The following is a 13468-nucleotide window of genomic DNA, read 5'->3' as shown; positions in this document are numbered from 1 at the left end:
GCATTGTGGGAAGGGTAAGGTCAAAGGTTACATGCACCTGTCAATCTAAAAAATAGGAAAATTTGGTGTTTTTGTGTATTTTGTTTGAAAAAATTGCAATGTTTGCATCCGATATATAATCTAAGACTTTCATGCACCAAATAACACTGTATATAATCGCAAGGACCTTGTTGATGTTATGACTAGTTGATTAAACACTAAAAACTTTCAGATTTTTCCGTGTTTTCTAGCGGCGACGTCTTTTGACTTAACGTTAACGTTACTAACATTTTGATATTTGTGAAGTTTGATATTGTGGCTGAAATAATATTCATCTGAACGGGAGGACAAGTTTATGGTGACGTCATGGCAAGTCACGTGCCTCTTACATTTATTCTCCTAGAAAATGTCGGCAGCGTTCAGCTGGGCGTGGTGGCGCGCGCCTGTAATCCAGCTACCTGGAGGCTGGGGTTGGTGGACCGCTTGAGGCCGGGGGTTCTGCGGCGTGCTGTCCTATGGCGATCGGGCGTCCACGCTAAGTTCGGCATCGATATGGTTTCCCCGGGGGAGCCCAGGGCAACCAGGTCGTCTAAGGAGGGACGCACCGGCCCAGGTTGGAAACAAAGCAGGCAAAAGTCCCCGTGTCGATCAGTAGCGGGATCGCGCCCGTGAATAGGCACTGCGTCTCAGCCCGGCCAACATAGTGGGACCCAACTCTTTTTAACACTTTTTACAAAAACATATCATCACACCTAGTAAAATTAGAGCACATTTCGCATTAATTTTGCAATTTTCCCCCTTCTCCTCTTTTTTTTTTTTACAAGCTCCCTGCAATGTCCATATAGCATATAGCTAGATACTATGATAGTGGACATGGAGAAATACTATTCTGTTCTCGTTATACGTTACTAGTATGTATTTGTCAGCCCAGCCAACAACGTGGGACCCCATTCGTTATAACCCTTTTTACACGGCATCAGTCTATTTCACATGACATAATAAGAGAAGAAAAATACACTTTCACATTGGCTGAGACATTTTATTATTTTTTTTATTAAATTTGTACCAACAGCTACATGTTATACTAGTATATAGATATCGAATTGGGGTTCCTGGCTATCGCACACTTATTACATGTAAATTGATAAATGCTTCAACAAAATTTTGTTGAAAATTAAAACATTCTGATTGAGATAACACAAGACATGCTTCAAGATAGATATCTTCAATTTTTGCATGATTTAACATTTAGTTGGGAATTAAAACATTTACAATATTTGGTTTGATACATCTTGAGGGATATTAAGAGATAGATATTCTGCAATATTTGCATGGTTTAGAATTTAGTTGGACATTAAAACGTTTAAGAACTCACATCAACGATATCGTGATAAAACTAATTCCTAAAACACTACAACAAATACTTCCACATGTAGATAAATATTTACAATATTTGGTTTGATACATCTTGTGGGATCTTAAGAGATAGATATTCTGCAATATTTGCATGGTTTAGAATTTAGTTGGACATTAAAACGTTTAAGAACTCACATCAACGATTTCGTGATAATACTAATTCCTAAATTACCACAACAAAAACTTCCACATGTAGATAAGTTTACAATATTTGGTTTGATACATCTTGAGGAATCTTAAGAGATAGATATTCTACAATATTTGCATGGTTTAGAATTTAGTTACAAATGAAAACATTTAAGAACTCAAATTAACAATGTCGTGATAATACTGATTCCTAAAACACTACAACAAACACTTCCACATGTAGATAAATATTTACAGTATTTGGTTTGCTACATCTTGAGGATATTCTGCAATATTTCCATGGTTTAGAATTTAGTTCAACATTAAAATATTTAAGAACTCACTTCAACGATTTCGTGATAATACTAATTCCTAAAACAGCACAAGAAACACTTCCACATGTAGATAAATTGGGTCATGCGACATGGATTGGTCTCAAGGCGTAAACAGAATAAATACTAGAGTTCCACGACCTCATACCTTCGCCAAATGATTTTAACCTTTATGACTGACGTATTAGGAGTGTTTCTCATCAATTGTAAATCATACCAGTTGATCGTCTTCTCCACCCAAATAGCAGAGGTTGTCCAAAGTATGAGCTTAGCAAAGAAGGTTATGCTCACATTCATCATCAATCATGCAAATGAGGTCTTTATTACCATAGTTTGATTCAACGATGTTGACATTCACATAACTTCCAAATGCCACAAGTATGAAATTGCCGTCATTTACCAGTACTGTATAATAGTTGTGTCTCATTAATTATGCAAATTAGGTCTTCATTTGCATATTTGCTATCTAACAACATTCCTCTCTTTCTCAGTTACAAATATCACATATTTTGATAGTCATATAATGGATTAAAGCGAGTTTTTAGAATCTCCTCATCAATTATGCAAATTAGAATCTGATTTGCATAACTGTCATCATATCATACAAAGCATCACGTAAGCTACATGTATATACATATCAAAAATCATGACCATCCATCAAGCCTATCTTCAGTTATAGTATTTTCTCATTAATTATGCAAATGAGGTCTTCATTTGCATAGTTGATATCTATCAATATTTCTCTCTGCCTCAGTTGCATATGTCACATGTTTGAGAGTCCTATCATGGAATTCGGCTGATGTAAAAACTTTCCTCATTAATTATGCAAATTGGATACTGATTTGCATGATAAGTACATAAGCATGTAAATCATCACTCAAGCTAACTACTTACCAAAAAGCATGACCATCCATCAAGCCCTTCTTGAGTTAAACGCTACCCTCTGCATAACCTTCTTGGCGAAGGTAATAAACACGGTGGAGGACTTTTTGGTTCAACAAGTGTGTATATATGTGTGTATACGATCGGAAGAGATTCTCGTCTCTTTCCGTCAGTCCAGCGTCCTTCTTTTAAAAGAACAATAGCCTTATATCCTCAGACTAAGAAACAGTGAAAACATGTTTAAAGGCGTAAAATGTGAACGTAAGCTGGTAGAATGGTGGCCATGGGTCGATGCAACTCGTCGGACTCGCTACCCAGCAGGTAGACCGAGTCATATGGCGGTGGATTGTACAACTTTATGGTACATAGTAGTAGGTATGGTCAGCTTCCTGAGACTGGGTTGGCAAACCGGCTGACTTGTTGCTGTGATAGGACACATTTTGTATTGGCGGGAGGGGATTTTGGGAGCGTGTCTGGTCTGGCATGGTGGCTGGGTTATCACGGCGATATAACGAGTTTTGTATCGGTGGAACTAACTGCGACACTTCCATGTTGGTCGAAGTTTGGACGCGAGTTTGACTTGGCACGACGGCTGGAATATCAGCATTACTGTGGTAGAATACGTTTTGTATAGGAGGGACGATCTGCGACAGTTCCATGGCGGATGTTGGTCCACTTTGGACGTCGGTGCTGTCGCTGGCGTATCCGTAAACTGGGTTGTGAAACGGCGCGGTGTTCTGGTGCTGAAGGACATTTGCCGTCCTGTCCTGGAGGTTCTGCAGCCGGCGGTATTTGACTAGCTTTACGATCAGACAGGCGGTGAAGGCTAGTCCTAGAAGGCCGGCTGATACCATGATGATGATATAGACTGTTCCGATCCCTGGTTCATCTTTCTTCACCATCGCAGTGCTGACTGATGCGCCTTCAATCTCTGTCGTGCTGTCAAATGTAACGTTACCTAATGCAATAACGTTACCTTGGGTAACATGTTGGGTCATGGTGGTGTACGGATGAAAACCTGAAACAGCTGAGACATGTACGTTCTGTTTGGTGCCGTATGGTTTGGTGCTAAGATCCATATATCCACTCATTTGCTGACGCGGAATCTCAAATGTTGTTGATGGAACAATCGTTGCACACCCTAACCCAGGGATAGAAACTTCGGACAGGGGCCGGTTACATTGTGACGGAACACTTGTGCCACAGCAGAATTCACCGACAAGTGGAGTGTAGTAGTCAGCGTTGGAAAGAAAGGAGGCAACGCATGATTCAGCATCCGGGATTTTCCCACTGTCTCGCAAGCATTTCACTTTTTTGATAAGCCATACCAGTTTGCAGTCACAGTGGAAAGGGTTGAAAGCTATGTGGACTTTCGCTTTCATAAGGGGTAGTCCAAGATCACTTTCAGCCAAGGACGTGATCATATTATATCCCAGATCTACCAGCCGGAGATCTTTCAGCCGGTTGATACAGCTCTCAAATTTGACGTTTGTGATCCTGTTTCTATTCAAGAAGATGTTACTCACCGCCGTCAAGTTGCAGAGTGCCAACCACGACAGAGTTTCGATGAGGTTCTTACTGAGGTCGAATATCTTCAAGTTTTTCAGCGGTGGAATATGGGGGACATGTCGGATTTCGTTGTCGGTAAGCTTCAAACCATAGGTACCGGGTGGGATGTCGTCAGGAAAACTGGTCAACCCTTGGGATCTACATGTGACTGTCACACGCAGCGCTCCATTTGTCGATGGTCTTGTGTGGATACAGTCTTTAGGCAGGGCCTCACTCCTGGTGGGTGCAGCCGCGGACACAATAATGACAAACAGTGCACATAAGATGATGATGCATTTCATCGTTGCTGAGGTTCGCTCTTCAGTGAGAACGTCCTGGACACTGAAAATGATTCTAGATAAGTACTAAGCCGTCACCACTGTCTCGTGTTGTTAGTTATCGTTACTACTGTTCTAGTGTTGCAGCAGAATCATAAAATCATCAAAAGACACCTAGCTTTGCATACAAAGGCCCCGGTCAGTCTAACGCTGTCAGAACCGCTTAGTACTCCTTTGCTTCTGTTTGTGGCCGTCTGTAGACATTAGCTGCATGAAGTTTGTGGCACTCTACAGACCGTGATTATTGTCTTCTGTTCGGTGATGTTCTGCACAGTCTGGCCTTGCACAAGACTGGACATTGAATATTCAGCCGGACAAATGACATTTTTGTCTGTCTCATCTCTTCGGGAGTACAGATATCAATCTTCACCACTGTTGGGATACTAGATTGGTTTGGCACATATGTGTGGGACATGTAGGACACTGATGTTTTGTCGCACTGGGAGTTCTTTTATGACCAGCGTACAAAAAAGTAAAATTACTGAAGGGAAAAAATCACCATGTTTCAAATTACATCTATCTATCTATCTATCTATCCATCCATCCATCCATCCATCCATATATATATATATATATATATATATATATGGATGGATGGATGGATGGATGGATGGATAGATAGATAGATAGATGTAATTTGAAACATGGTGATTTTTTCCCTTCAGTAATTTTACTTTTTTGTACGCTGGTCATAAAAGAACTCCCAGTGCGACAAAACATCAGTGTCCTACATGTCCCACACATATGTGCCAAACCAATCTAGTATCCCAACAGTGGTGAATATATATATATATATATATATATATATATATATTACCTCATGATCATCTACAAGTATGCAGTCAGTATATATATATATATATACATATATATATATATATATATATACTGACTGCATACTTGTAGATGATCATGAGGTAAAGGTCAATTAAAAAGGTTAAAAGTCACCCTCAACTGAGATAAAGTATTAAAAGTATTATAGTTTTCGGCTAGCTATGATGCTAAGTATATAGAAACGGTGGAAGTGACTCTGCCATCAATTCACCAGGTTGTATTATTACAGCACTATATGTAGGTAACCATCTGAGCTATGAGGCTGTTGTAACGTGCTTCATCGGGGCACCTCCTCGAACACGGGACCCCCATTTAACTTATCTTCTGAAATACCATGCAGCTCCAACTAGGATACCCGCCCGCGTTTTTAGTCAAGCTGCAAGCAACCCTAATCTTCTCAATTAGTGTGTTTGGTCCTATTACGTGCAGCGGTTTGACACCTGGTGCTAGCGCCTGATTTACGTCACCATCCAATATGACTAATGTAACGCTTGCATGCATCATATGCATGCCCATGCGGGGTCCGATTAATCTAGACAGAGATATTCGGTGGCAAGATCGCTATGTCAACAAAGACAGTATCCATGGGCCAAGAGTCTTATGTTGAGATCTGACTTTTCCCGCTCACTTTTAAGTACACTACATTTGATTATGTATAATTTTCTGTGTACCAAATGTCTAAGTTTTTGTTGTTCACATTTCATTAAATCTATTATATGAGTGGACTCCGGGTGAAATAGTGTTTCTCTATGCAACACTAATGGAGATCTCAATAAAACAAGCAAACAAACAAAGAGAGTATCCATGGGCTAGTGCTCCGGAAGCTTCAGAAACTTTACGCTAAGTTCGGCATCGATATGGTTTCCCCGGGGTAGCCCAGGGCAACCAGGTCGTCTAAGGAGGGACACACCGGCCCAGGTTGGAAACAAAGCAGGCAGAAGTCCCCGTGTCGATCAGTAGCGGGATCGCGCCCGTGAATAGGCACTGCGTCTCAGCCCGGCCAACATAGTGGGACCCAACTCTTTTTACCACTTTTTACCGCAAAATTTCATCATACCTATTGTAAAAATAGAGCACATTTCACACTGATTTTGGTATTTTCCCCCTTTTCTCCATTCTTTATACAAGCTCACTACAATATTAGATCATATCAATATAGAACCTCAGATAAACAATATCGTGGAAATGGAACACTCTTTACAGTATTCTCTTCTTTTACTAGCTACGTACCTCCATCAAAAATTGAGGTACTGCTTTTGGTCAGTCTGTCTGTGTATTTGTGTGTGTGTGTGTGTGTGTTTGTGTGTGTGTGTGTGTGTGTGTGTGTCTGTGTGTGTGTGTGTGTGTACGTGTGTTTGTGTGTGCGTGTGTGTGTGTGTGTACGTGTGTGTGTGTGTGTGTGTGTGTGTGTGTGTGTGTGTGTGTGTGTTTTCGCGTGTTTGCGTGTTCGGTTTGTCCGGATATTTGTGGTCAACAAAACTTAAGAACCACTGGATGGAATGTGATGATATTTGGTACTAGTATGTGGGTAAGTCTATCTTGGGAAGACGAAGTTCAAGGTGACGTTTGGGCTCCCTGGTGTGTGACCTTGGTACTGCAGCAAAACGTGTTTTTTTTTAAATCTTTTGTCCTGGACATGCTATGGTCTTGATTTTTTTTGTGGCAGATATCTTTTGATATAAGGAAGATGTGGTGTAGGATTGGGCATAGCGGCGTTATGGAACTACAGGGCGTTTGTGTTAAAATATTCCGAAGCGGATAACTCAAGATCACACATGCACACACTACCGAAACCAAAACCTTCATGCCGGAGGTAAAGAAAACACACAGAAGCCGAAATGATACGTGCATAAGTCTATTGCATCAAGTGATTGAAAAAAAAACACATTGAACTTCGGAACAAATCCGACTATCATTCACCGTATACTTTGTCATTGCTGGTTTACATCTAGACTCTGACTCACTTTGTACCTTCATTTCGGAAAAGTCATCATCATTATTAATAGTGTTGATTTCTAAGAAACTAAGCACAAAAGGGTCAAATACCAGGGATATCCCCCTACTCGATTTGACAACAAAGACTGGACTATATATCAAAGTATATCCAAACATATGAAGTGCATTCAAGACAAGTAGTTTCCATTCCATCTATAAAAATGGGAGTTCAAGTGCTTTCCAGTAATTTCCAAGTCGGCGCAAGCCCCACAACATAATCTTGACTCATGCATTTCTGGTCTACAGCTACAAATTAGTACAATGCAATTATTTCAATGCACCAGGGCTACTCCACTATACTTTTTAAATAAGCTTGATTAGCGGCAACGAACAACGCACAGTATAGCAGCGTTACAACATTATGCCTTGTCTTGGCAATTACAATTCCTATAACATTTATCAGCCCCATACATCCAGTGTCTGGTATTAGAAATTCTGGGCAATGTCAATACGGAAAACATGTATTTATAAGGGTTTATAGGTCACGATAACTTGTCTAGATCTCTTTGACACTTATTCAAAGAAACAGTACTTCACATGCTTATTATAGTGATATCAAATAAATCATAAATCATAAATAATGATACTATTATTAACCTTTTTAATTAACTGGGTCTCCCATACTCGCTCTGCCAATGTGGTTTGATTTAATTGATCTAATTGATTCTCGGGTATACCTTTGTATTACAAAGGAAAAGTTTCAATGTTACAGCCTTTTCCTATCATAGATACATCACAAGTTCTACAATGGACAACGACATCCATGATCTTGTTTCAATACAATCTTGGTTAATGAACGAACTACATGTACATGCACTATTTCGAATACTTTTCTTTTGCTGTGACCTGTACTTAACCCAGTGGGTATATGTGTACAATAATAAAGGTCTTAATTAATTAATTGATCATTGATAATGCTCTTACCTTAAGTGAGGGCCATCCTCAACGGCAAGTGCTTACATTGATCTTCTGGGGTTCACTTGGTACGGATTGATTTCAACAACTAGATACACGCTAAAACCAGATCAAAAATTGTCAATGTTATCAATCACAATGAGAATTCTTATGTACAAGAAAATATGCTTTCAAAATATTCTCTCCTCTTTTGCTACTTTTCTATAACCCCGTTTTTAATGTCCATCACTTTGTGATATCCTTCCAACTATAGAAAAGGTTGTAGCATTTTTGTTGTTGTTTGTATTGTATACCCGGTAAACCGCACCATGGCGTAACATACAGGATTTTTACTGAATAGTACAAGCTACATATCCAGACAGATTTATTTGATCCACTGACACCGGGATGGCCCGCTACTCTTTTCTTCAGGTGCGGTGGGTTTCTTGTCCTTGGTTAAAAAGAGAAAAAAAACTGCAGTGGTTCGGACATGTGTCTAGGGCGAAAGGCACTCTTGCACACACAATCCTTCAGGGAAAAGCGGAGGGTGCGCGGCCGCGGGGACGTCCCCGTCGGTCCTGGATCTCAGATCTAAAGGAGTGGACCGGTCATTCAGTCAACCAGATGACCAGACTGGCGCGCCGGCGGAAGACCGCCAGCAGTGGAGAGCCTTCACAGAAACCTATGCTGCCCCGACGGCTGACTAAGCTACGGGAGAGAGTGAGTGAGTGAGTGGGGTGGGTTATTCAACGTGCTCTCAAACACGGGACCTCAATTTAACGTCCTATCCGAGGGACGTCCCTAACCGAAGCTAGGTACTCATTTACGTTTGGAAATTTCCAAGGGCACAACATCGGGACCCGTCTAGGATTCGAAATCGGTACCTCTAGGTTCTGAGTCAACAACCCTGGCCACCGTTTATTTTGAAACTGAAAGGATCGAAAATATTGACGCTGTTATTTAGTATCTACCCAAATATGTATGGCCAGCGTATTGGGTCCTTTTGCATTGAGACACGAGAGTCCTTGTGGATTCATGTAGGATAATGGACGATTATTTGCTGACGTTTTTTTTTGTGTGGGCAGGGCGTCGGTACCAGTAAAGGTTGAGGCCAAGTCTCTCTATGCTGCCGACGTTTTGGACTTTCCCTTCGCCTTCTTTGGCAAAGCGGCAGAGTTGTTGCTGTGATAGGACACATTTTGTATCGGTGGGAGTGGGGGTTTGCACTGTGTCTTGGCGTTTCGCATTGAAGCTGGATTATTACTCGCAGAATAGAACACGTTTTGTATCGGTGGCAGCGGGGCGTTGAAGTGTGTCTTGGAGTTTCGCACTGAAGCTGGACTATTACTCGCGGAATAGAATACGTTTTGTATCGGTGGGACCAACTGCGACAGTTCCATGGCGGGTGTCGGACCAGTTTGGGCGTCGGCGCTGTTGCTGGCGTAAGCGTAAGCACGGTTGTGAAACGGCACAGTGTTCTGGTGCTTGAGGACGTCTGTCGTCTTCTTCTTAAGGTTGCGAAGGTTCTGCAGGCGGCGGTGGTTGACTAGCTTTACGATCAGACAGGCGGTGAAGGCTAGGCCTAGAAGACCGGCTGATACCATGATGATGACGTGGACGGTTCCGATCGCTGGTTCGTCTTTCTCCGGCACCGCTGTGCTGACTGAAGCACCTTCAATCTCTGTCGTGCTGTCAGCTTGAAGGTGAACGGTGGATGTGCCAGGTCCTCCAGACGTAGTGTTGTCATGGGAGCCGTTCTGTGCTGCAACGACGCTCATGTGAGGGTGGACACTTACGTGTACGCTCTGTTGAATGCCAGGTGGTTGGGTGCTATTCGCATCGCTAAGCCCGTGTCCTCTTATTGCCAAGTGTGTGGATGGTTTTGTCACCACGGTGGGTGATGTACACCCTAACAGACTGACAGATATCCTAAAGAGGGATAAATCATCTAACTGTTCGGGTGAAGCACAGAAGAAGTCATTAAAGTTGTCATAGCTGTCACCAAGGAAGGAGATCTTGCATGCTTTAAACGAGCTCTTGTCGCACGTTGCTCTAGTGCTGCAATCGTGCGCGCATTTCACCTTGTTTATCAGCCATAGCAATTGGCAGTCACAGCGGAAAGGGTTAAAATTGATATGAACTTCTGCTTTGTCGTTGGGAAGAACAATCGCACTTTCAGCTAAGGATGCAATCCTGTTACAACTCAGATCTAACAAGACTAGCTTTGTAAGCTGTTTGGTACAGCTTGCTAATGTGACGCCTGTCATCCTGTTACGGTTCAAGTATATGTAGCGCACAACCGTCAAGTTACAGAGTGCCGACCATGACACGCTTTCGATAATGTTCCTTTGAAGATCAAACGTGAACAGACGTGTTAGTCGTGGAATATTTGAGAGAGTACGGATTTTGTTACCCCTGAGGTATAAACGCCACGTATCGGGTGGGAGGTCATCAGGGAGGCTGGTGAACCCTTTGGATGGACAATTGATTACGATTTTATCTGAGCGTGAACTGTTTAGACATTCTTTTGGCAATGGCTCGCAGTTGATGCTTGTAGTTCCACACAAGATAATGATAATAGATGCAAGGAGGCAGCTGGCGAAGACTTTCATTTCTGCATAGCACGTTCTGTGTTTTGCAGTGACAGTTTGGTCAAACACTGCTTCTACATACTTCACGAAACACAGTGAGTATTTGGTAGTCTGTTATGTGTCTAAAGGAATAGAAACTACGTGTTTCGTCCCTACTCTTGCACAAGAATCATCAAAAGAGACCTAGCTGTGTGACCAAGGTGGCCGACGGTCAGTCGGACGGCTTCACTTGTTCGGCTGCAAGTCTTTGATGCAGTGTCTGTGGCCGTGGACGTCTCTCTTCAAGTGTGGTGTGACATCTCCGACGTCCCTGCACTACTGTACGGACGTCTTCTACTGCTGGGATAAAAACGAACCTCTCATTGGGCGCCTGTCTTCAAGTGTGGTGTGACGTCTCTGACGTCCCTGCACTACTGTACGGACGTCTTCTACTGCTGGGATAAAAATGAACCTCTCATTGGGCGCCTCTCTTCAAGTGTGGTGTGACGTCTCCGTCCCTGCACTACTGTACGGACGTCTTCTACTGCTGGGATAAAAATGAACCTCACATACGGCCGCTACACGTGGCTTCACATTGAAAATTCAAGACCCAAGGAGACCAATTATGTCTTGTACGTCATACACGTGTCCTGTTGATCATTATTATTATTATAACCTTTCACTGTCTAAGGATGCTCTGCAGTTAGCACTGGTTATTATTGCATGTCATAATAAGGGGGTATTTAAAATAAACACGCCAAAAAGAGTTACTCAAGCAACTTGAAACAATTTCATTTGAGTAACTATTTTTGGTGTATCTTATTACCTGGATGTCTAACCTTCATCAACGTATTTGCAAAAATATTATGCTAGTATTCGCAGTCTTTCGGCTCTGTATTGACAATATAAAAGAAGTCACCCCTCAAAGTAAATATACAGAAGAAATCAAATGAATAGTATATACATCTAAGATAACGACCTTTTAGCATGTTTCATATTTTCGAAAAAGCCTGTCAGTAGTAAAGAGGACAAAAAATAAAAGCACAAAAAGACAAAAACTAAGAATATGTTGTCCCGGCCCCCGTTGAAACACCGAATAAACATTCATTGTCTGCACAAAATGCAGGATGACTTCGACATACAACTGTACATCAATATCCAAATGTAATAAGTAATAGTAGAAGCATCAATATTCAAATGTAATAAAGTCTGTCGAAAGTTTCCGCCCACGTGCACCATACATACATACATGCAACAAGCATGGAGTCTGCCTTCATAATTATGTGTCTCTACACTCAGATGATAAACCTTATGAATCATATATACAAAATAGAATATCTAAATAGTGTTAGTCATCACTCTTGCTGTACAAAAAAACTTCTTCAATCTGCCATATATCATAATTTTACTGTTGGTTGGTTTCACTGCGAGGTTCAATATATAATCAAGCCTATTGTATTTTGGCACACTGTTAATATCCAAATGTAATATAAAGTCGCATGAGAATATTAGATTCAGACCTCGTACGTACGTACGTACGTGTCATGCAATATGTATATGGGCTTGTCTTCCTGCGTCATTTTGATATTAGTCTGCTAGCGGGTTACGTATATCTGTGTCTCTACCATGATACAGATACTAGGCCACGACTGTTCACAAAATGGAGTTTTGTCAAGTATTTCTATAAGAAATGGTAATTCCTTCTGCTGAATGTCGTTTATAGCAAAAACTCTACCACCGTGATTCACTCATCTCAAATGCTATCCTTGTACATTTAGAATTGTACGGAGTTAGAAAGCCAACTCATTCAAAAGGCACCGCATTCAATATCGAGAGGACTGTTTTTCTGCAGGTTTGCTCAGCGTCGCAAGGGGGCATCTATGACCAACGGCTGATATCGCTGATGAAAACGGTAGCACTGGCGAAAAATTGATGCTCGCAATAATGCACACATTTTGCTTCTACAGTTCTTTTTAATTCATGTATAGTTACTGTAAACTTCCAACGTTTGTGTCAGTGACTTCGTCTAAAATGATGCACAGTTCGCAATTGTTTTATGTGTAATAACGTGTCAAATTTTTATCACCGTAAAAGAATAACAGTGTACGATGACAAATTACAATGCCATGGTTGATGGTTCTCTTGTTTAACTTGAAGGATACATACAAAACGCTATGAATGGAGTAAATTTGCAGATATAAATCCGAAGGAAAATAATTGTACATGACAAGTAGGCGTCATTGGAAGTTTGTCAATTTTTTTTGCATACATGTATTTTGTGACTGTACAAAATGTTGAGTTATCAGGACTCGAAATTCGTTTTTTTGGGGAATATAGGTGCACTGGTGCACCTAACCGAACGATTTGTCCTTGATCAAACAGATGTACTACAAAGGTTGCATATGGTTTTATCTGTTACTTGAATTGTAATAATATTCTATATACTAGTGTACAATAGTGCCTTTACCCTATAGCCTACAAAAATATCTGAGTGCACTGGCGCACCCACTGTCAAACATTAGGTGCAATTTTGGGTGCACAAGTATTTCGAGCC

This window comes from Branchiostoma lanceolatum, chromosome 1 (genome assembly GCF_035083965.1).
Source record: "Branchiostoma lanceolatum isolate klBraLanc5 chromosome 1, klBraLanc5.hap2, whole genome shotgun sequence".
Lineage (NCBI taxonomy): Eukaryota > Metazoa > Chordata > Leptocardii > Amphioxiformes > Branchiostomatidae > Branchiostoma > Branchiostoma lanceolatum.
The sequence above is the reverse complement of the archived record's forward strand: the minus strand, read 5'-3'. Positions refer to the sequence as shown.